Source organism: Macaca fascicularis, chromosome X (assembly GCF_037993035.2).
Source record: "Macaca fascicularis isolate 582-1 chromosome X, T2T-MFA8v1.1".
In the NCBI taxonomy this organism is placed as follows: Eukaryota; Metazoa; Chordata; class Mammalia; order Primates; family Cercopithecidae; genus Macaca; species Macaca fascicularis.
The window spans coordinates 7,897,328-7,918,362 of NC_088395.1; the positions used below are offsets into that span (position 1 = coordinate 7,897,328).

Here is a 21,035-nt window from a genome sequence, read left to right on the forward strand (position 1 = left end):
TAAAAATCACAATAATTCTCCAAAATAAATTTATTTATAAACTGCAAAAGCAAACCTTTCAGAGTCCAGTGGGACAGAGAGAAACACAAATAAATACTCCCCAGTATAATATGGATTATAAAATTGCTGTTGCAATGACAGGGTCCCACTGGCAGTGACGAAGAAGAGAAGAAAAGAAGAGATGGATTCAAACTAAGGAGATTCATGATTGCTTTTTGGAAGACATGAGAATTGGTTGGGGCCCAGTAATGAGGAGCTTTGAATATTGCAGTCTGGGGTTCAAATTTCACCCACCCCCATAACTTTATGGGAACAATCTCGCTGAATAGCATGATGGAATAAAAGACAGCTCCCATACTTTTGATGAGAACCCGAATTGTTTAGACTGAATTGGGGCAGATAATAGTTGAGAATATTGGGATAGATTATTTTATTTTTAATTCACACACAAAATTTGTGAAGGTGCTGTAAGCTATTGCCTGTTCTCTTAGCTCCCCATAGCACATATACACCAAGCCCCATAGCTCTCGAATTCCTAACTCCATCACAGAGCCCTCTAACTTCTTCATCCTGATAGCCCACAAATGGTTAGACATTTTCTCTGGTCATAAGCAAGAACCACTTGAAATAAAGATGCTTAAAACTCAATTTATTATTTCTTTCTAAGCTTCACCTTCTTCCACTTTCCCTTCCTCGGTGGAAGGCATCACCATTCATCCACATAATGGGTTCAGCTTCAAATCTTGCCTATACCTTCCATCCTACCCCTTGCATTTAATAAATTGACATTTAATCCTATGTCAAGTTCTGAATATTCAACTTGCTTATTATCTCTCAAAGACATACCTTTGTTCCACCTGCTTCTGGCTTTTTTTTATTAAGACGAAATCCAAAATATTTCTTCCTATACTCTTAAACTGCCTCCACATCAAGCGATACTCCAGACAACTGTTGGAGTGAACAACACGAAGATAAATTAATGACATAAGTCCCATCTGTTAGATTCTTTCAATGGCTCTTTATTAACTTTAAGACAAAATCTAACTTCTTCAGCCCAGTAGAGAAGAGATTTTTATCATCTGGTCTCTGTCAATCTCTAAACTCCCACCTCTCTCCACTATTCTCTGTAGCCCTGTGCTCTGGCAATTCTAATGACCTGCAGTTCCCTCAGTCTGTCTATGGTAATTCTCAAATTTCCTCTTAAATCTCACCTCCTGCTGTTAACTTTCTTAGGTATCTAGATAGTCACACTTGCACCCGTATCATCATGCACATATCTCCACCAAGCATTTACAATAATACTTTGTAATTGACTTGTTTTATAATATACAGGCATATTTACTGGCCTGATTCTCCTCTTTTTTCATGTGTCCTAAAGCTCTCCTATATCTAGGACTCTCACTAATATTGGACATATGCTAAGCTCCCAATTAATAGTTGACAGTGAATAAATACGTAAATAAGGAATAGTCCAACAGCATCGAGATAGATCCTGAACAGGTGCTGTTAGAATAGATACAACCTGGCCGGGCACAGTGGCTCATGCCTGTAATCCCAACACTTTGGGAGGCTGAAGCGGGTGGATCACCTGAGGTCAGGGGCTTGAGACCAGCCTGGTGAAACCCTGTCTCTACTAAAAATACAAAAATTAGCCGGGCGTGGTGGTGCACGCCTGTAGTTCCAGCTAGTTGAGAGGCTGAGACAGGAGAATCGCTTGAACTCAGAAAGTGGAGATAGTAGTGAACTGAGATGGCATCACTGCACACTAGCCCGGGTGACAGAGCGAGACTCCATTTCAAATAATAATAATAATAATAAATAAAAGTATCAGGTAAACCCCACCCCCAATATTCAACGTGGGTTATTTTCTATTTCCCTAAGCGTCAGCTGGTCTGAGAAATAAAGGGAAAGAGTACAAAAGAGAGAAATTTTAAAGCTGGGTGTCTGGGGGAGACATCACATGTTGGCAGGTTCTGTGATGCTCCCTGAGCCGTAAAACCAGCAGGTTTTTATTAGCGATTTTCAAAAGGAGAGGGAGTGTACGAATAGGGTGTGGGTCACAGAGATCACATGCTTCACAATGTAATGAAATATCACAAAGCAAATGGAGGCAGGGCGAGATCACAGGACCACAGGACAGGGCGAAATTAAAACTGCTAATGAAGTTTAGCAATTGTCATTGATAACATCTTATCAGAAGACAGGGTTTGAGAGCAGACAACCGGTCTGACCAAAATTTATTAGGTGGGAATTTCCTCGTCCTAATAAGCTTGGGAGTGCTACAGGAGACTAGGGCTTATTTCTTCCCTTTGTCTACAACCATAAAAGACAGTGCCCCTAAAGCGGCCACTTTAGAGGCTTCCCCTCAGGGGTGCATTTTCTTTCTCAGGGATGTTCCTTGATGAGAAAAAGAATTCAATGATATTTCTCCTATTTGCTTTTGAAAGAAGAGAAATATGGCTCTGTTGCGCCTGACTCACTGGCAGTCAGAGTTTAAAGTTATCTCCCTTGTTCCCTGAACATTGCTGTCATCCTGTTCTTTTTTCAAGGTGCCCAGATTTCATATTGTTCAAACACACATGCTCTACAATTTGTGCAGTTAACGCAATCATCACAGGGTCCTCATCCTCCTCAGCTTACGAAGATGACAGGATTAAGAGATTAAAGTAAAGACAGGCATAGGAAATCACAAGGGTATTGACTGGGGAAGTGATAAGTGTCCATGAAATCTTCACAATTTATGTTCAGAGATTGCAGTAAAGACAGGCATAAGAAATTATAAAAGTATTAATTTGGGGAACTAATAAATGTCCATGAAATCTTCACAATTTATGTTCTTCTGCCATGGCTTCAGCCAGTCCCTCCATTTGGGGTCCCTGACTTCCTGCAACATAAAAGAATAGATACAACTCCAAATGGAGTATTTTAACCAAGTACTAATAACTTGTGTAATTTGACTAGCTAGTCAGGCTAGGTAGAAGTTGAAGGAGACAAGTAAAATTGATCCAAGCTTTTATCTTTTATGAGGAGTTTTCAATGGTACTTTCAACCAAGGCATGCACCAGAAGGAATAATATGTTTGGACAGACAAATACGGAATTTTCTCTTCAATAAAATGCATTTCAGTTTTCTATGGGACATCAACATGGAAATGCCCAGGAGGCACTTGCAAACAAAGAGAAGTCTGGAAAAAAAAGTAAGAGATTCATAAGAGAAGACACTGGTCTGGAGATGTAGTTGAAGCCATGGAAGTATATGATCCTGCCAAGAGTTTAGAAATAAAAGATGATGATTGATTATGAAACCTGAATAAATGTCACCATTAAGGGGCAGGTGGAGGAAGAAGAGAGAACATCCAGCTGGAAAGGTTTAGAAAGTGCAATCACAGAGAGAGATACAGAGCCAGGGAGGTAAAGAATAACAGAAATCTGAAAGAAGAGTAGTCTGTGGTTTGAAATGCTGCAAAGCTAAGCAGTTTACAAACATTGAAGAAGATCACATGATGAAGAAAATGACAGAAAGAGTTTCAATTCTATAATAGAGTTTGAATCTGTATTGCAAGAAGCTGAAAGAAGTATAAGGAAGAAAAAAGAGGCATTATTGATATGAGAATGTTATTTCATAATATTATTTTTCCTTGAAGAGAAGAAGATGGAATGCAAACATTTAATTTAAAAAATGAAATTGAGGCAGAGTGTCTTTGAATCAGAAAAAGATGTTCAATGTTTCATTTTATGAAAAAACAGTAAAGAAATTGATTTTATTTTGTTGTTACAAAATCTGTCATTCTTAAGTCATTCCATCAAATGATAATAGCATATTTTGGTTCATTGTTATTAATTTGCAGAAATAATTGTGACTTAGGACAATGAGATTCAGTCCCTCATTATAAAGGAAATCAATAACTTCCTATACCATGTAAACCTAACATGGAAAAAAGCAATTAGTAACAACACAGCCTGGTGCACTCTCAGAGAGAAGAGTGCTATATGTATCAGCATTCTGAAAAGGAAAAATAAAAAGGCATCAAAGTATTTTATGATTTAGAAAGAACAACTTTACAGTATAGGAACTTGCATCAGCAAAACATATTTTTATTAAAAAATCAGAGGAAAATAAGTATGGTCCTTATTGTTTCTAAGTGGGAACCTACCAATTTCTATCAAAACACCCCACTTTATAGCACATGGAATAATTTTATTCATCTAAAATATTCCCTCCATGGTACCTTTTTTTTTTTTTTTTTTTTTTTTTTTGACAGAGTCTCACTCTCTCGCCGAGGCTGGAGTGCAGTGGAGTAATCTTGGCTCACTGCAACCTCCGCCTCCTTGGTTCAAGCAATTTTCTGCCCCAGCCTCCCAAGCAGCTGGGATTACAGGCGCCCACCACCACGCCCGGGTAATTTTTGTATTTTTAGTAGAGACGGGGTTTCACCATCTTGGCCAGGCTGGTCTTGAGCTCCTGACCTTGTGATCCACCTACCTCGGCCTCCCAAAGTGCTGGGATTTACAGGTGTGAGCCACTGCACCTGGCCTCATTTCTGAAATTATCTGTGTGGTTATATTACAAGACAAAATGCTATACCTGCTATACTTTCATTCATGAACAAAGAAATATATAATTTACTTTCTCATCAAATCAGAAAATCCAAAAAATGTAGAAATCCAGAGCATATTAAAGACATTATAATCCAATATCTGCATTTTAGAAATTAGAGTGAGACCCATTGAACTAAAGGGACTTATCAAATGTTATAATTCAACAATCAAGATGGGATTAGAATCTGTGTCTAGTTTTGAAGTATAGCAGTTGACTGGTGCATATTATATCATTTCCATGCTAAGATGTAGTACATTCACTCATTTTTTAATTCATTAAGGCAGTGTTTTTATATCTTCTTCTCTTTTTAAATGTGGTGTTACATTAGACATAATATGAACAGTTGGTGGGAATGTGCTTCCATATTATCTTCAGCATTCCAAATTGGGTGTATATGATTCCCTTATTAAAATCTGCTGATTAAATCTTGTAGGAAGGGAAAAGTCACTAATATTTATTGAGCCCCTACTCTGTGCCTTTCAATCCTATTCTTTCAATTATGCAATTAAATATTGTGTCCCAATTTTACACATCAGAAGATCCAGGCTCATGGAAGGTTTGCTATTTACCAAACTTTATAGCCAAGAAAAGATGTGGCTGGGATTAAAATCAAGATAGTCTGATTTCATAGCAATCTTCTTTCTACTATACTAATTAGATTATTAAATTTTAACTGTCTTAAAAGATAAAAGTGTGTGAGATTAGAACAATTCAGGTTTCAGGAGAGTGAAGACAATGAATAGTTCCAGGCTTTATTAAAATAAACATGCAAGATGATTCCCATAAAATAACCACTAAAATAATATAAATATAATTAAATATCACAGAGGCAAGAAAAAAGGAGAAAAAAGTCACAAACAATAATATACTTTTTAGCCCATTGATAAATAATATTATGATATTAATCATTGATATTAATTATCAAACTAAATGTATGGATCTACACAAAGAAATGAAAAACTCTGGAAGTAGTAACCATGCAAGTAAATATGTAATACTGTTCTTACAGCTGACTGTTTTAACCAAAATAATAAGGATGTATTGTGAAGATTTCAATTCGTATTCCAGGATGGGAAATAGAAGTTAACCCCTGCAAGGTTCTTACACTAAATGAGAAGTGGTCTCATATCATCAAAAGTAGACTATAATAAGTTAATGATGCATAATATGAATACCAAAGCAATCACTGCAATAAAAAAGTTATAGCTAATACACCAAAAAGGAGGTAAAATGGAACCATAAAAATAATTAAGCCAAAATGCTGTTATTAAAAAGTCAAAAAACAACAGATGTTGGCAGGGATGCAGAGGAAAGGGAATGCTTATATCTTGTTGGTGGGAATGTAAATTAGTACAACCTCTATGGAAAACGATATGGAGATTTCTCTAAGAACTAAAAAGAGAATTATCCTTCGATCTGGCAATCTCACTACTGGGTGTCTATCCAAAGGAGAACAGATCATTATATTAAAAAGGACACCTGCATTTGTATGTCCATCGCAGCACTATTCACAATAGCAGAGTTATGGAGTCAACCTAAATGTCTAACAATTGATTGTGTAAAGAAAATGTGATATACAACATGGAATACTACTATAAGGTCATAGCACAGAGTGAAATCATGTCCTTTGAAGCAACATGGATGGAACTGGAGGCCATAATCTTAAGCAAAACAACTCAGAAACAGAAAACTAAATACTATGTGTTCTCACTTGCAAGTGGGAGCTGGGCACACCTGGAAATAACAGACACAGGGGACTCTAGAAGTGGGGAGGATGTGACGGGAATGAAGATTGACAAATTAGCTTCTGGGTACAATGTTCACTATTTGGATGAAGGGTATACTAGAAACCCAAACCTTACCATGAAGCAATATATCTACTGTGTGACAAGGCTGTACATGTGTCCCTGAATCTAAAATAATGATAATAATAATAATGATAATTAAGCCAAAATGAAGTAGAAAATGAGGAAAAAGGAACAAAGAATGGATAGAACAAGTAGACACCAAATAGCAAGATGGTAGCCTTATACCTCAACATAGCAATAATCACATTAAGTATAAATGGCTACATGGTTGTATGTATTTGTCAAAATTCTTTGAGCTTTGCACTTCATTCAGATGTGTAAATTTTATTGTATGTGATATATGACTCAATTAACAACTGATACACACAAAAAAGCAAGCCACAAGCTGAGGAAATATTTGCCATCTATATTGCCAACAAAAGGATTATTCTTCAAAAATGGGTAAATAACATCTACAAATCAAAAAAGAAAATTGAAACAAACCAAGAGGAAAACAGGAAAATACATGAGGAAGCATTTCATAAAGGAAACACAAATTGCCAATAAATTTATGAAAAGATGCCCATTCTCATTATTAGTGGAAGAAATACAAATTAAAACTATCATGAGATAACATTTTGCGCTCCTGTGATTGGCCAAACTCTTAAGTGTTTGATGAGTGTAAAAGAGGATGTGGAATGATAGGTCATCATTTTTGGGGGAGTAAATTATTAATAGCATATTGGAAAACATCTGAGTTACCTAGTAAATTTGAATAGCACATGATGTACAACAAAGTTTTATTCTACTACTTACATAATTACTGTATATATGCATGAAAGGCATTTGCACACATTTTGTAGCATTATTTGTAATAGATAAACATAGGAAACGACCCAGATAGCCACTGGCAAAGACAGTGGATGAATTGTGGTGCTTCCATAAAATGGATATTATATAGCTATACAGATCAACATGGACGAACCTCAGAAACATCAAAATGAGTGAAAACCAAGTCAGAACCATATATTTAATATGATCCCATTTATACAAACTTTGAAAACACACAGAGCTAAATAAAAAATGTTAGTAATGCATACATTTATTGCAAAATAATTTTTTAAAATGTAAGAACGGTGAGTAAAAGCTTTTGAAAAATCAGTTTAATCACTAATCCTAAGGAACAGGAATAAAATGATTATTTTATTTTCTATATCATTCCATTTTTGCTTCTGTGCTTGCATACACATGCATGTCCGTGTGTGCATGTTTGAGTGTATGCTCATGCACTCAAGACTCAGATCAGTTGTTAATGTAGATAAAAAAGCACAGTGAAATGAAAAATTATTTAAATATTTAGCATAAAACTTTAAAAATTTCAAGTAACTGAAAACTGTAAACATGCCACAGTTATAAACTTTATAGGTGGTACCTGTATTATAATAAACTTTAATACAGTGTATATTTGTTTACTAAATATCTTTTTTCTTGAAAATATACATTTAATACTTTTTATTATTAAAAAAACAGGAATAATTCTTGAATGGTGAGGAATGTTTAGTATGTAGAATTCCTACACTTTCTATGGTACATGCTATGGTATAATGGTAATAAAGCTCAATTGATTAATGCACCAGGTATAATATCAAGTGGATTTGATTCAAGGGATAAAAGAGAAAAAGATTACATGTTCAAGGTGCAGGTTTGGTTATATGAAATATCTCAGGGCTGAAGACAGCAGTTTAGAATAGAGTTTCGTGTGACAACCTGCTTGTACTCATGCAGCAGTTAGTCTTGATGATTACCTGTTGCACTATGGGAGGGGTTTGTCATAACATAGGTGAAAAGGACAATCTGGCCTTGCTGGTATTTGCCTGCTACTGTTTTCTGTTTTATCAAAATAAATAAATTACATTTTAAATCTGAGTTGATAAGATTTGCTGCACAAAATGACTTCACATACACACACACAGCCTTCAATCCACAATGCTTTTATGGCATAATCAATCGTTCCTTTTCTTGACTTGGATGTCTAGTACTTAACTTGGCAGAAAAATTGAGCACATATTTAACTTATTATTGAATTTTTTAATAAGGAGGTGAACAACCTTATGCTTATATGCAATGAAACCTTTATGGATTTAAGGAAAATAAAGTCATCGTGTTTCACTTTCAAAATTCCTTGGTTTTGAAATGTATTCACTTTATAGATTACAACATAATAAAAGCATTTTAAAATGTAACCTTGAATTGATAACTAGTAATACAGAGAACTCTTACTGACTAGCATTGTGATTTTCTTTGCCTATTCTGAAGTATATTAATTATATTACATTATATGTTATAGTACATATTCTATTAATTGATTATATTTTTCATGCACTCCATTTTATCTAAGTACATCTTATGTTATATAAGCACTGTCACTTTCTAGCTGTGATAATGTCACTTCCCTACTCAAAAAGGAAGAAAAATCCATTGCCTATAAAATAAAATCAAACTCCTTACCCAAATTCTGATCCTGTCATGTTTTTGTATTCTCATATTCCAAGATTGACTTTATGTACTTTCAGTTCAAATTAATCAATGTGCCTCACACCCAGCAATTACCTGCCTTTGCATGTTTAGCTTGTGCCCTTTATCTGGCATACCTTTACCTGCACCTTTGCCCACACTCTGAAAGCAGACTGTGCAAATGCCAGCCATCTGTTAAGATTCAATACACTCACTAATTCATTTCCATCAGCTTGCTTCTTCCATCCTTGCCTTGTAAGCTGGCGACTAACACCTTGTGATGTTTAATTTTATGTGTCAGCTGCTCTAGGCACAGCTTTTGGTTAGACACCAGTCTAGATGTTGCCATGAATTAATTTTTTTAGATATTTTTAACATTTAAATCAGTAGAATATGAAGAAAGTTGATTACCCTCCATAGTGTGGGTGAGTCTCATCTAATCAGCTGAAGGCCTTGTAAGAAAAGACTGAGGCTCTCCAAGGAACAAGGAGTTCTGCTTCCTCACGGCCATTGGACTTTAGACTGTAGCACAAATTCTTCTCTGGATCTCCAGCCTGCCAGTCTGTCTTGCTGATTTCAAACATGCTATATATACTGCTGTTCATGTAACACACACACACACACACACACACACACACACACACCCTGTTCATTCTGTTTCTCTGGGAAATGCTGGTTAATAAAAACGTACCTGAGACCATACCATAATTTGTAAAGGAAAAAGGTTTAATGTCCTCACAGTTCCACATGACTGAGGAGGTCTCACAATCCTGGTGGAAGACAAAGAAGAAGGAGAGGCACATCTTACATGGTGGCAGACAAGAGAGCTTGTGCAGGGGAACACCTATTTATAAAACCATCAGATCATATGAGACTTATTTACTACCACAAGAACAGTATGGGAAAAACCACCCCCATGATTCAACCCATGATTCAATTATCTCCGCCTGGCTCCACCCTTGACACATAGGGATTATTATAATTCAAGGTGAGATTTGGATGAGGACACAGCCAAGCCATGTCATTTACCCTTGTCCTTCTCTCCTTTCTGCCCATATTCAATTCCCAGTCTCACAGTAGGACTAAAATGAGTGTCGCTCTCTAAGTGGATGCTCCTCACACAGCCCTGACCAGGGCATATCCTTCCATTACATTCTACCAAAGTGCCTTGGACCTCCCACTATGGGAAATTCATCGTGACTGTAACTTCATATTTGTAAGATGGTTTTATTAATGCCTGCTTTCTCTATTACACTTTAGGATCTACAAGGGAGGTGGTCCATGTCTGATTTTTTAGAACTGTATCTGCCATGTAGTAGGTGCCATATATCTTTATAAGTGTGTGTGTATGTGTGTGTGTGTGTGTGTGTGTGTGTGTGTGTAATAATGAACCCTCTGTTGGCATATATATTTTATTTCCTTTGTAGAACAATATGTTTTATGAGTTCAATATTCATGTCTGATTTATCTCAATTCCCAGCAATATACTGTCTTTTAACACAGTATCTTTTACCAAGTAGGATTGGTTAAGAAACATAAAAATTAGAAAAGTAGGCATTCAGTAAATACCTAGTAATATAAATATTTTAGATCTAAGTACTTAAATACTTAGATGAATGGAGAATTAATCACTTAAGGCTTTCACTTGACATTACGTTCTGAAGTGGAAGGTGATGTCACACTACTTGTAGAGACGATGATTGAATTATTCATTAAATGTCATCCTTATGGAGAACAAGAACATGTTTGTCAGCCTTCATTCAACTCAACAGTGAAGAGGTTAAAGGCATTCTGAACACACCCACAACAAACCTTAATATTTTCAAATTATTCATGAAGATTTTACCCCAAAACATGGAGACAGGAGAGAGGATTTTTCAGGTAGGTAACAGTGGTCGGCAGAGATGAATCCTGTGAGGAAATACACAAAATAACTGGGAAATGTTCTTTAAATTCAGTGAAGTGAAAGATACAGATGACTTTGGGAAGACCTATATTGGCCCAGGCATAGAACTTGAAATCAGGTTGGGATGGGAGGTGGAAGGGAGTGCAGGAGGGCCCTGGACCGTATATACATTTTTTAGTAATGTAGGGGTGAAGAATGAGAGTACGTGTTAGTTGGAAAAAGATGAAGCTTTTTGTGGGGCTTTACTGATGCTTTGGCTTTAATTGGAACCACCACAGTGAGTTTAATTGTTCCTTTGCAGTGAGGGGATGAGGAGGGGAGAGATTCTGGCTTATGTACCACATTGTGATACTGGGGATAATAGGATAGGTTGTCAGAAATATGTCAGAGGAAAGATGTTGAGGTTCACCCTGGGAAATCCATAATCTTACATAATCTTATGATGTTTTCACAAATGTGAAGAAACATTTTGAAAAGCTTTGTGTAAATGTTCTTTGTTTGTTTTATGTATGCATGTATTTATTTATTTATGCTCACAATGGCCAGGCCACAAGATACAGCTGACATTTTGGTGAATTAATCAATGTGTATGCCTCTCCAAAGACACCAGAATTTAAAGCATGGCCTCAATATGTTTGCTCAATATGCAAAAGCAAGTTTAAGATAATAGGAGAGAAGCAGATCCACCTTGGAAATCTCATGAAATCTCTCTATAAATGAAAGGGATGGTCTCAAAATATCAAAATATCATTATCATGAAGATATTGAGTGGATGAGCAGTTAAGCCAGCTGAAAAGGACATGTCAGCAGAAGCTGCACAGTAAATTGCATATTTGCTGTATCATCACCTGAAACCGAATTATAGAGCATTGCAGTGTTTGCCTCAAGAAAAAATGGAGTTGAAATTTTAAAGAAGGAAATCATAATTGATTTAAAAAACATTATATTGCCACAGCTTATCACTGTTTTATTTTTGTGAAAAATCTTTAGAGTCTTACTTTTGCCTACAAATAAATACCAAATATTGAATTCAAATAACTTTAAGATTTATGAAGCTGCTTAATTTCATGCAGTTGTTCCACTCCCTTGGATAATGTCAAAGCACTATTTTCATCAGAAACATGAGTCTAGCACTTGGATAAAAAACAGCTAAACAATGTTATAAAGGTGTGAATTTAGAAAGTCCCCATCTGACATTCTTTCGTATTTTTTATCATTTTCACTTTCTATCGAAAATAACACAAAAACATTCTTGAATGATGAATTGTACAAATTTATATTATCTGGAAAATATATTTTCACAAAAATCCTAACGTCAATGTAATATTGTTGATAACAAAAATAATTAAAATATATTTATGATGAAAAAATGGGCATGATGCAATAATAGTTATTAATTAGTGGTCATATTCTGGTAGCTATGGTTTTATAAAAACATTTATGTAAGTTTCATTTTAATTTAAATTATTTTTTTTTTGAGATAGGGTGTCACTCTGTCACCCAGGCTGGAGTGCAGTAGCACAGTCATGGCTCACGGCAACTAGGAACTCCTGGGCTCAATCGATCCTCCACGCCTCAGCCTCCCTAGTACCTAGGACTACAGGCACAAAACACTGCACCCAGATGCACTTTTGAAAATATTAAAATTTTGAAACATTCCAAAGTAATGCGTAGTATTTATCTTTTCAGGTTATTGTAGTTAACTGGATGTGACACAGGGCAAAGGAACTGTCATATCTACTTGAATTCTGATAATTAAAACTCCAAACTTAAATCAGTAAATGTCCCTTTATAAGTCATCCTAGTTAAGTATAAATTCAAACCACTCTATAAAAAGCATAAAGGAAAATATTAAAATTTCACCTTTTTAAAAATTTTTGTGCCAACATATAATTTTATTTTTTAATCCCTCCAATCCACCTGTCAATGAGGATTGTCCTAATAGAATGGGTAAAGAGTTGAATGCCCATACCTTTTGAATGTTTATAAGCCATTCATATGGTATACGTTTTTCAATTAAAAATAATGACAGATTCAAACATTTTTATAACACACGTTTCATTGAAATATTATCGAATTATGCTTCTTTCTGTGAATTGCAGAATAAAATTGAGTGGCTTGAATTTTAAGAAAATACTAATGAATACATGAGAAGTAATGCAAGACAGAGTAAAATTTAAAGTGTTTCAAACTGAACATAGCTACTAATATGTATAATCTGTCTACTAGGTATCTATCTGTCTTTCTAGATAGGTAGATGGATGGATAGACAGAACACTTTACAATTGGAATATTCAGTGGTAGAAAGAGAATTGGAAAAATATGCCTGGTCTCACGAGGGGTGATGTAATACTTCCATGCAAAAGAAAACAAGCTTGATCTATAGCCAGAAGTACAGGGTTAAAGACTCATCCAGAAGGTGCTGGAAGAGATAAGGTTTTCCTAAGGGTCCACGTGATAGCAGATAATAAACCTGATTTCCTAAGGGTCCATGTGATAGCAGGTAATAAACCTGACGCTGAAGGAGAGGTGAAGAAGCTTAACCTGTGAGCTCCATGCTTTGGCAAACACATAGAGAGAAGAAGGAAGCTGGCCAAGGGGGCATTATTCCCTGACTACAGGAGAAACAGGCACTTCCACATTAAGCCTGTGAATCCTAATGATTATGGTCAAAACTGAGTGCACAGTCAGAGATTATTGGGCACCTGTGAAGGAAAGCCACTATCGTGGGCATCCAGAGATACAGCAAAGAGCACATTGTGTGTGGAATTTTGGAATCTTCAGATGGCGACTATAGAATGGATGAGTATAAAATGCTTAAATAAGTAAGAGTCAGTTCACAAAAATACGCATGCAACTGCTGGCTATTAGAAATGAAGACAGGTGTCTGGAAATTGTTAAAAAGCTCCTAGCAATATAAAGGATGATTACTAAAAGTTTTTTAAGAAGCAATAGCTCGGTCATAGGTTGAAAGCAGACTTGCAACAGCTAAAGAGAAAAGATGTACACTGAAGAAGATATCTAGGAAAATTCCTTCAGAATATATCTCTAAGAGAAGAGGAAATGGAAAATATAAAACACAATTAGAGATTCTGAGAATTAAATGAGAAAGTCTAGCATATATAGACTTAGAGGCCCCAGAAGGAAGAAGTAGAGGGGAAATAATAGTTAAAAATATAAAGCTATAAATTTTCCAGAACTTACTCTACAGATGCAATTTGTGAAGAAATTAGTAACAGAAAGATACATTCAGAAACACACTTATATTTGGAAATTAAATACATCTACACACATGCATAGACACACACACACATACACACACACACACACACACGTGCACACACACACCCTTAAGTTAAACACCAAAAATAGTATCTAGAAGGCATCACTAAATATTCTACAATGGTTAAGTTAATAAGAATATTATTTTTAAAATACATCATGCTAATACAATTTTCATCTTTGCTGATACAAAGAAAATCCTAAAAAAATATAGCCGACTGAAACTAAGGGAAAGGGAAAATCAGAAGCTCTGAATATTGTTGTATCTGTTAAATGAATTGAATTTTAAAATTAGGGGGTAAACCCCTCAGTTTAAAAATCCGGGTCCAGTCTTCAGAATTCTGTCTTAACACTTAAGAAAATGATAATAGCAACAATACACACATTCCTTAAAAAAATAAAGAAAGAGTAATAACTTCCTAACTTGCTTTATGAGACTAATTAAAACTTGATACCAAAACTTAGCAACAATTTCGCAGGAAAAAATAAATTATAGACCAATACCTTTTGTGAATTTAGATGTAAACATCCTAATAAAACAATAAAAAAATGAATTCAGTGATAAATATAAAAGGACATATCATGACCAACTGGGCTTTATTTCAGGGATGTAAGGTTGGTATAGCACTTGAAAATCAATCAGGCCAGGCACAGTGGCTCATGCCTGTAATCCCAACACTTTGGGAGGCCGAGGCAGGTGGATCACCTGAGGTTAGGAGTTCAAGACCAGCCTGGCCAACATGGTGAAACCCCGTCTCTACTAAAAATACAAAAACATTAGCTGGGCATGGTGGCAGGTGCCTGTAATCCCAGCTACTCGGGAGGCCGAGGCAGGAGAATCACTTGAACCTGGGAAGCAGATGTTGCAGTGAGCCGAGATCGTGCCACTGCACTCCAGCCTGGGCAACAAGAGCGAAAGAAAGAAAGAGCAAGAGAGCAAGAGAGAGGGAGGAAGGAAGGAAAGAAGGAAGGAAGGAAGGAAGGAAGGAAGGAAGGAAGGAAGGAAGGAAGGAAGGAAGGAAGGAAGGAAGGAAGGAAGGAAGGAAGGAAGGAAGGAAGGAAGATGAATTTTAGTTCTTCGGTGTTAGGAGGATTCTAACTGCTTAGAGGAATTAGAAGTAGGCTTCCAGTCCTGCCCATGGAGAGCATGTGAATACCTGTAGACGAACGCTGCATAAAACATTCCTGACTTGGGTCCGGTTATACATCAATAGCAGCCTCCCACCTTCAACAGGATGCGGAAGTGGCACAGGTACCAGTTCTTAATTCTCAAACATAAAAACCTTTGGATTGTTTTCTCAGTCTGGGTATCCAGATACCTCAGTCTCAAAACATTGCAGCCTGTCTAGGAAGGGAAGACATTCCTAATTCTGGTAGGTCCTCAAACCTCCTCATTCCTAAACTATTTCAGGTGAGTAACAATTAGAAACAGCAGGAATCTCACAGTCTTCTCTTTGAATGTCGTAAATACCAATCCCTAGTCAGCCCCATATCTACAGACAAGGTATCTGAAATGCAATCTACCTCACATGACAACTATTGAAAAAAGAAGGTGAGAACTTACACATGCAAATGAGTGTTTTCCTTCAAACTGGTCCCTGTGAGTGGCGACACAGGTATTTCAAAAATGTTATCACAGCCCCAACAAGTGTCGAAACCTTTTTTGTTTGTTTGTTTGTTTTAAGTGATATCAGAACTAGTTTATGAGTCACATCAAGGAAAAGATGACTGATAGTCATTGGAAAAATATGTCCCAGGCACCACCGAAATACTTTCACATAGAATATACCAGACAAGGTAAATATTATTTTTGTTTTCTATGAATGAAGAAAATGGGTCCTGAGACTTTAAATAAATTGTCCAAAAATTCAAATAGAAATATTTCAGTTATTCCTTTCCTGTTAGCAAAGTCAACAGGTAAAATCATTTTCTTCAATACCAAATTGTCTCACTTACATGTGGAATCTAAAAACATCAAACTCATAGAAGCCAAAAGTAAAAAGGTGGTTGCCAGGGGCTGGAGGGAGGGAGGTAAGATCAGTGAGATGTTGGCCAAAGGATACAAAATTCAGTTCGACATAAGGAATAAGTTCAAGAGACCTGTTGTACAATATGTGGTGGCTGTAATTAATACAATGTACCATATACTTAAAATTGCTGAAAGTGGATTTTAAGCATTTTCACCACAAACACATGATAAGTATGTTAGGTAATGTACATGTGAATTGACTTCATCTAGCCATTTCACAATGGATACGTATTTGCAAACATCATGTCATACACCACAAATTCATACAATTTCATTTGTCAATAAATTTTTTAATTTTTTTTTAATGACCTGATTGATGCCAAATTAGCTATGGCTCTTTTGTAAATTTAAAATTGCCTTAAAGGACAAAGATTTTCATGGCTGTAAGAGTCAAAAAGACTATGCCTCATATACTTCAATCGTTATATTTTGCATAACCAGATATAACTTATTTAATAATTATACTGAGAGCAGAAAATGGAGTGAGGGTATAATCAGGGAAATCTGTCTAGGGATTATGAATTTTGAGGATAAGCGGAATTTATACAGAAGGAGAATGATGGGAACATTATAGTCCAGATTCTACATGACCAATTTACTGATCATTCTTAGTTTGGAGTAATTATTTATGTCTGGACTATATAGAGTGTCACATGTGGATGTAGGAAATGACAACTAAAAGATATCTAGGGTCCATATGTTATTCTGAGCCTGGGACTTATTCACAGGCAATGGGAACCATTGAAGGATACAGGAAAGAGAGCAAAATGTGCAGTTTGATATTTCAGAAAGATGGTTCTATAGGCAAAACATGTCAACAGGATGCAAATGAGAGAGAAAGTGTTGTATTTAAGAAGTGTGTTTAGGAAGCTGTTACATTAATGCAAGTAGAAGACAATGGAAGTGCAAACTAGGGCTGTGCCTAGTAGGATGAAAATGGAGAGCAGCGTAGATTTAAGCTATAATAGAATTATCTGGGGAATGGGTGTGAGAGAACAGAAATGGTGGAGGATGACATTTACCTTTTATACAAAGTGAAAGAGAAGGTTAAAAAGGTGAGGTTGTAAAAGGTACATATGAAACAATGGAAGTTAGATGTTATAACCTCTAGTGACTGTAACAAAAGAAAATAGACAAAATGTATTGGTTTTGTATCTTTGAACTTTTAATGAAAGCCTAGTCACTTAGACAACCACCATGTGTTTTCTTATAATTATTTGGATCAACAGTTAGGGCTGTGCTCACCTGCAGTGGTTCTGTGGATGACCCCACATACTGCTGTTAGGCTGCTAGGCTCACGCATGTTTGAGCCTCTGCTGAGATAACTGGGACAGGAGCCATAAGGTATGGCTGGGGACTTGCTCCATGTGGTCTCTCAAACCCCAGGAAGCTGGTGTCTGTTCACATAGTGGCAGATGAGTTCCTGGTGTGAAAGGAAGTTGCAAGGGCTGGAAAATGGGCTCCACCTATGGTAAAGGAGCTGCAAATCTGTGTGTCCATTTTGCAATCTGTAACAGTTCTAAATCTACTAACTGAGAATATTTCGAGGTTATTGCAAAAAAATGACACTGATGGAGATATCCATCACTGGTGTTTGCTTTACCCACCTGATTCTATTCCATTCTGTGGGAAAAACAAAACAAAACCAAAAACAAGGTTAAAATAATCTCCTTTATTTGGGTCATACTGAGACTAAACTTTATCGGGTTTCTCTAACCTTACATAACACAATCATAAAACTAAAGCTATTCTAAGCATATAAAAAAAGAAAATCCAAATACAAATTTTGTACAGATGTACAACATTTTCAACTAAGATAAAGTAAGTTATATGCTCTGGTATAGTTCATCAGTTTGGAAGAATGTCATATTTTGAGCCTTTAAATCCAAACCAATGGAATAATTTAAAGGAAGCCAACTGAAAACCTTGACAAAAACAAGAAACTAACAGCCATTTGTCTTTGATGCTTTCAAATCCCTTAAGATTACTTGTGTTGTTTCAGATTTATTTTGAATCATGAATATCACTTTAAACAAAGCTTAGCACTCACTTTTCAGAAATATTATTCCCTCAAATAGCTTAATATATGGAAATATTTTGTGGGATTCAAACTTTATGCAGTGATAGCACTTGTGTTACAATTTTTATTACAAATTTCACATGCATGTAAAATCCAAATATCACATGCATGTAAAATGACAAGTGATTAAAAAATTTTTTGTTTCCTCCATAATCAGCAACTTGAAAAAAACAATGTGGAAGGTGAAAAATATATATATTTATTTTTATCAGTGACTAAAAATTACTTCTCAAAAATTTGAAAGGGAGAACCAAACTACAAAACCCCTTTGTTCTCTTATTATCCCTAGATAGAAGGGTTTGGGAAAAAGTACTGCCCTTAAATCATTTATTATTTACTTCTTTCTTGCCATTGTGGAAGATGAAGTAGATAATCTTCAGTCATGAATGTATTTATTTTCATAATTATTGGGCATATAGAGTAACTGAATATGTTCATATATTCTAAAAACATTAGCAACAATGTGTCAGGCAGAATTCTAGGATCACCTCCAAGATTCCTGCCCTCTGTTGCACACAAATCTCCTCTCCTAGTTATTCAATCTGGGTGCTGTCGTGAAGGGACGTTGCAGACATAATTGATGTCCCAAATTAGTTGATGTTATGACAGGGAAATAGTGTAGGTGGGTCTGACCCAAACAGATGTGCCCTAAACAAGAATGTAAGTCTTCCTGGTGAGAAACATTGTGAGTGTGAGAGGCCCAATGGAGACAGCCACATGGGAAGAACCTGAGAGTAGCCCTTGGAGGCTGAGAGTGGCCCCAGGGTGATGAGTTTCAAGACAACATAAACGTAGTTCCTAAATAGATAACAGAGACTGGGAAGACAGAGAAGAAGTGGGAGGATGAAGATAAGTGGGATAACGGGTACAAACATACAGTAAGATAGAAGGAATCAACTCAATGTTTGATAGCAGAGTAGGATGACTAGACAAAAATGTATTGTGCTCAGGTGATGGTGACTATAGATACTGTGACTTGACTACTATGTAGTGTATAGATGTAACAAAATTTCTCATGTTCCCCATAAACATGCACAAATAAAAAAATTTAAGGCAAAATAAAATAAAACATGGTTCCTACAATTATGAGAAAAAAATACTATGTCAACAAGTTGAGAGAGCTTGGGATTACAGCCTTCTCCACTTTAGACATCTGATGGGGACATAGCCCTGGCCAGCATTTTTATTTCAACCCAATGAAATGCTAGACAGAAGACCTACTCATTCCATGCCCTGATTTTTGACCTACAGAAAAACTATGAGTTAATGCATGGGTGTTTTAAGCTGCTAAGTTTGTGGTGATTTGAGGGCTGATAAGAGGGTTACATAAAATCATAGCTGTATACATCTAAAATTAATCAACTGGCTGGGTATCACTGACTAAGAACTACCTTAAACTACTAAGTCTCTAGTGCTTTCTTAGAATTTCTCCAGGGTGAAGATATGTCATGGACAGGAAGATTAGTTTCAGAAGAGCAATCTGTGAAATACAGTAATAATTCTTTTTCTGGATTTTCAGGGCTCAATATGTATATCCTTAGAAATTCTCCTAACTTAAGTCTGCTTCCAAAAGTTAGGCAGAAAGAAAGCTGTGGTGATGAACAGTGTAGTACTTTTCTAGCTATGGGTTTTGGTGTTGGAACCTGAAACCTAGGAGACATGTGTACTTTTCATTCTTGATGATGGTTGACTGCACGGTTTCCTCATGTGTTCTAGGATTGCTTCAGGACCATGTTACTATCAAGTACACTTATAAAACATTTTGGCATAACATTCAGGATCATTTCCCAATGTCAGGTATACAACAGAACTACCTTGAGGTCAGAGAAACTCTCCTAAAACAACACTTGTGGACTCCTCAGCCAGGGTTGCATTATGTTCTGGCTTTTGAAGAGGAAGGTACAATTTGCCATATACGTGCCCTGTCCAGGAAAAAGCAGCAGTTTTGCCCCTGCTGGTCCTGAGAATTTTTTTTTTTTTTTTTTTTTTTTTTTTAAGAACTGGGGATTAGAATCTTTCCCATTGGGTTTTGTTCTTTACATTTTTAGTTTTTCCTACATTCATTCAACTAGAAACCCTTTCAGACTGAAATTTAGTTGGAGATCTCAAACTTCCTCTGAGTGCCCAAGAAATCATGTAGGTACAATAATTTACAGTTTCTTGTAACAAAAATCTGCCCTGAGTACTGAGTGTGCCTTCTCTGAACAGGGCTTTAGTCCAGTGCTGCAAAGGATTCAACCTACATTTTACAAAAGACACTTCAGGTACTTTCCAAAATGATGATTTCTTTAATCTTCAAAATCACTGAGGGCTGGTTTGGACTGGGTTACACAGATCCTAAGTGGTAGAGTTGGGATTTACTTCCTGTTTTGTCAGCACCAAAGTTGGAGTTGTTTCATCCATTGTTTAAGGGAATTTGGCTAACTCTGTATACCAGGGGAAAACTGATGATTAAGTGGAGGTTCAGGAACGTAGTGGTGAGGAGAGGAGTTTGTTGAGGATGGGTGTGGTGTTACACAATGGGCTAATCAGTAAGCTCCATTTTCTCTGGTTCGTTAGGATTCTTTCTATAAACTTTCTGTTTTCCCCATCTTCCATTCAGTGTACTAAGAGGTAATCCATTGCTCCTACTCCTGTCAGTTCTACTCAGCAGGACACAGTATCAAATCCAAGATACAGAAATTGGTCTCTGCCTACATTGGAAACACTGTCTTATCCCATTTAGTGTCACAAAAAGTTCCCCCCAAAAACATCATTGACTGCATTTGAGAAGTCATATTTCGTAGGACAAAACAACTTGTGACCTCCCAAAATAATGAGAAGAAAAATAATAGGAAA

At 36.2% G+C, this 21,035-nt stretch overlaps 1 protein-coding gene and 1 long non-coding RNA gene across 6 annotated transcripts in view; one reads left to right on the plus strand and one right to left on the minus strand.

The window, feature by feature from the left end:
- The window catches only part of LOC102121882 (uncharacterized), a 31,483-nt gene extending 15,918 nt beyond the window's left edge, over positions 1 to 15,565 (minus strand). The window contains exons 1-3 of one of the 2 annotated variants that reach the window (XR_287206.4): positions 15,246 to 15,565; positions 9,592 to 9,670; positions 847 to 948 (exon numbers count right to left, since the gene is read on the minus strand). This is a non-coding gene — a long non-coding RNA (uncharacterized lncRNA). The remainder of the gene's footprint in view (positions 1 to 846; positions 949 to 9,591; positions 9,671 to 15,245) is intronic. The other variant, XR_012429968.1, reaches the window with a different exon arrangement.
- LOC102122290 (testis-specific basic protein Y 1-like) overlaps positions 1 to 21,035 on the plus strand; it is a 537,360-nt gene that overhangs the window by 332,130 nt on the left and 184,195 nt on the right. The window lies entirely within an intron of this gene.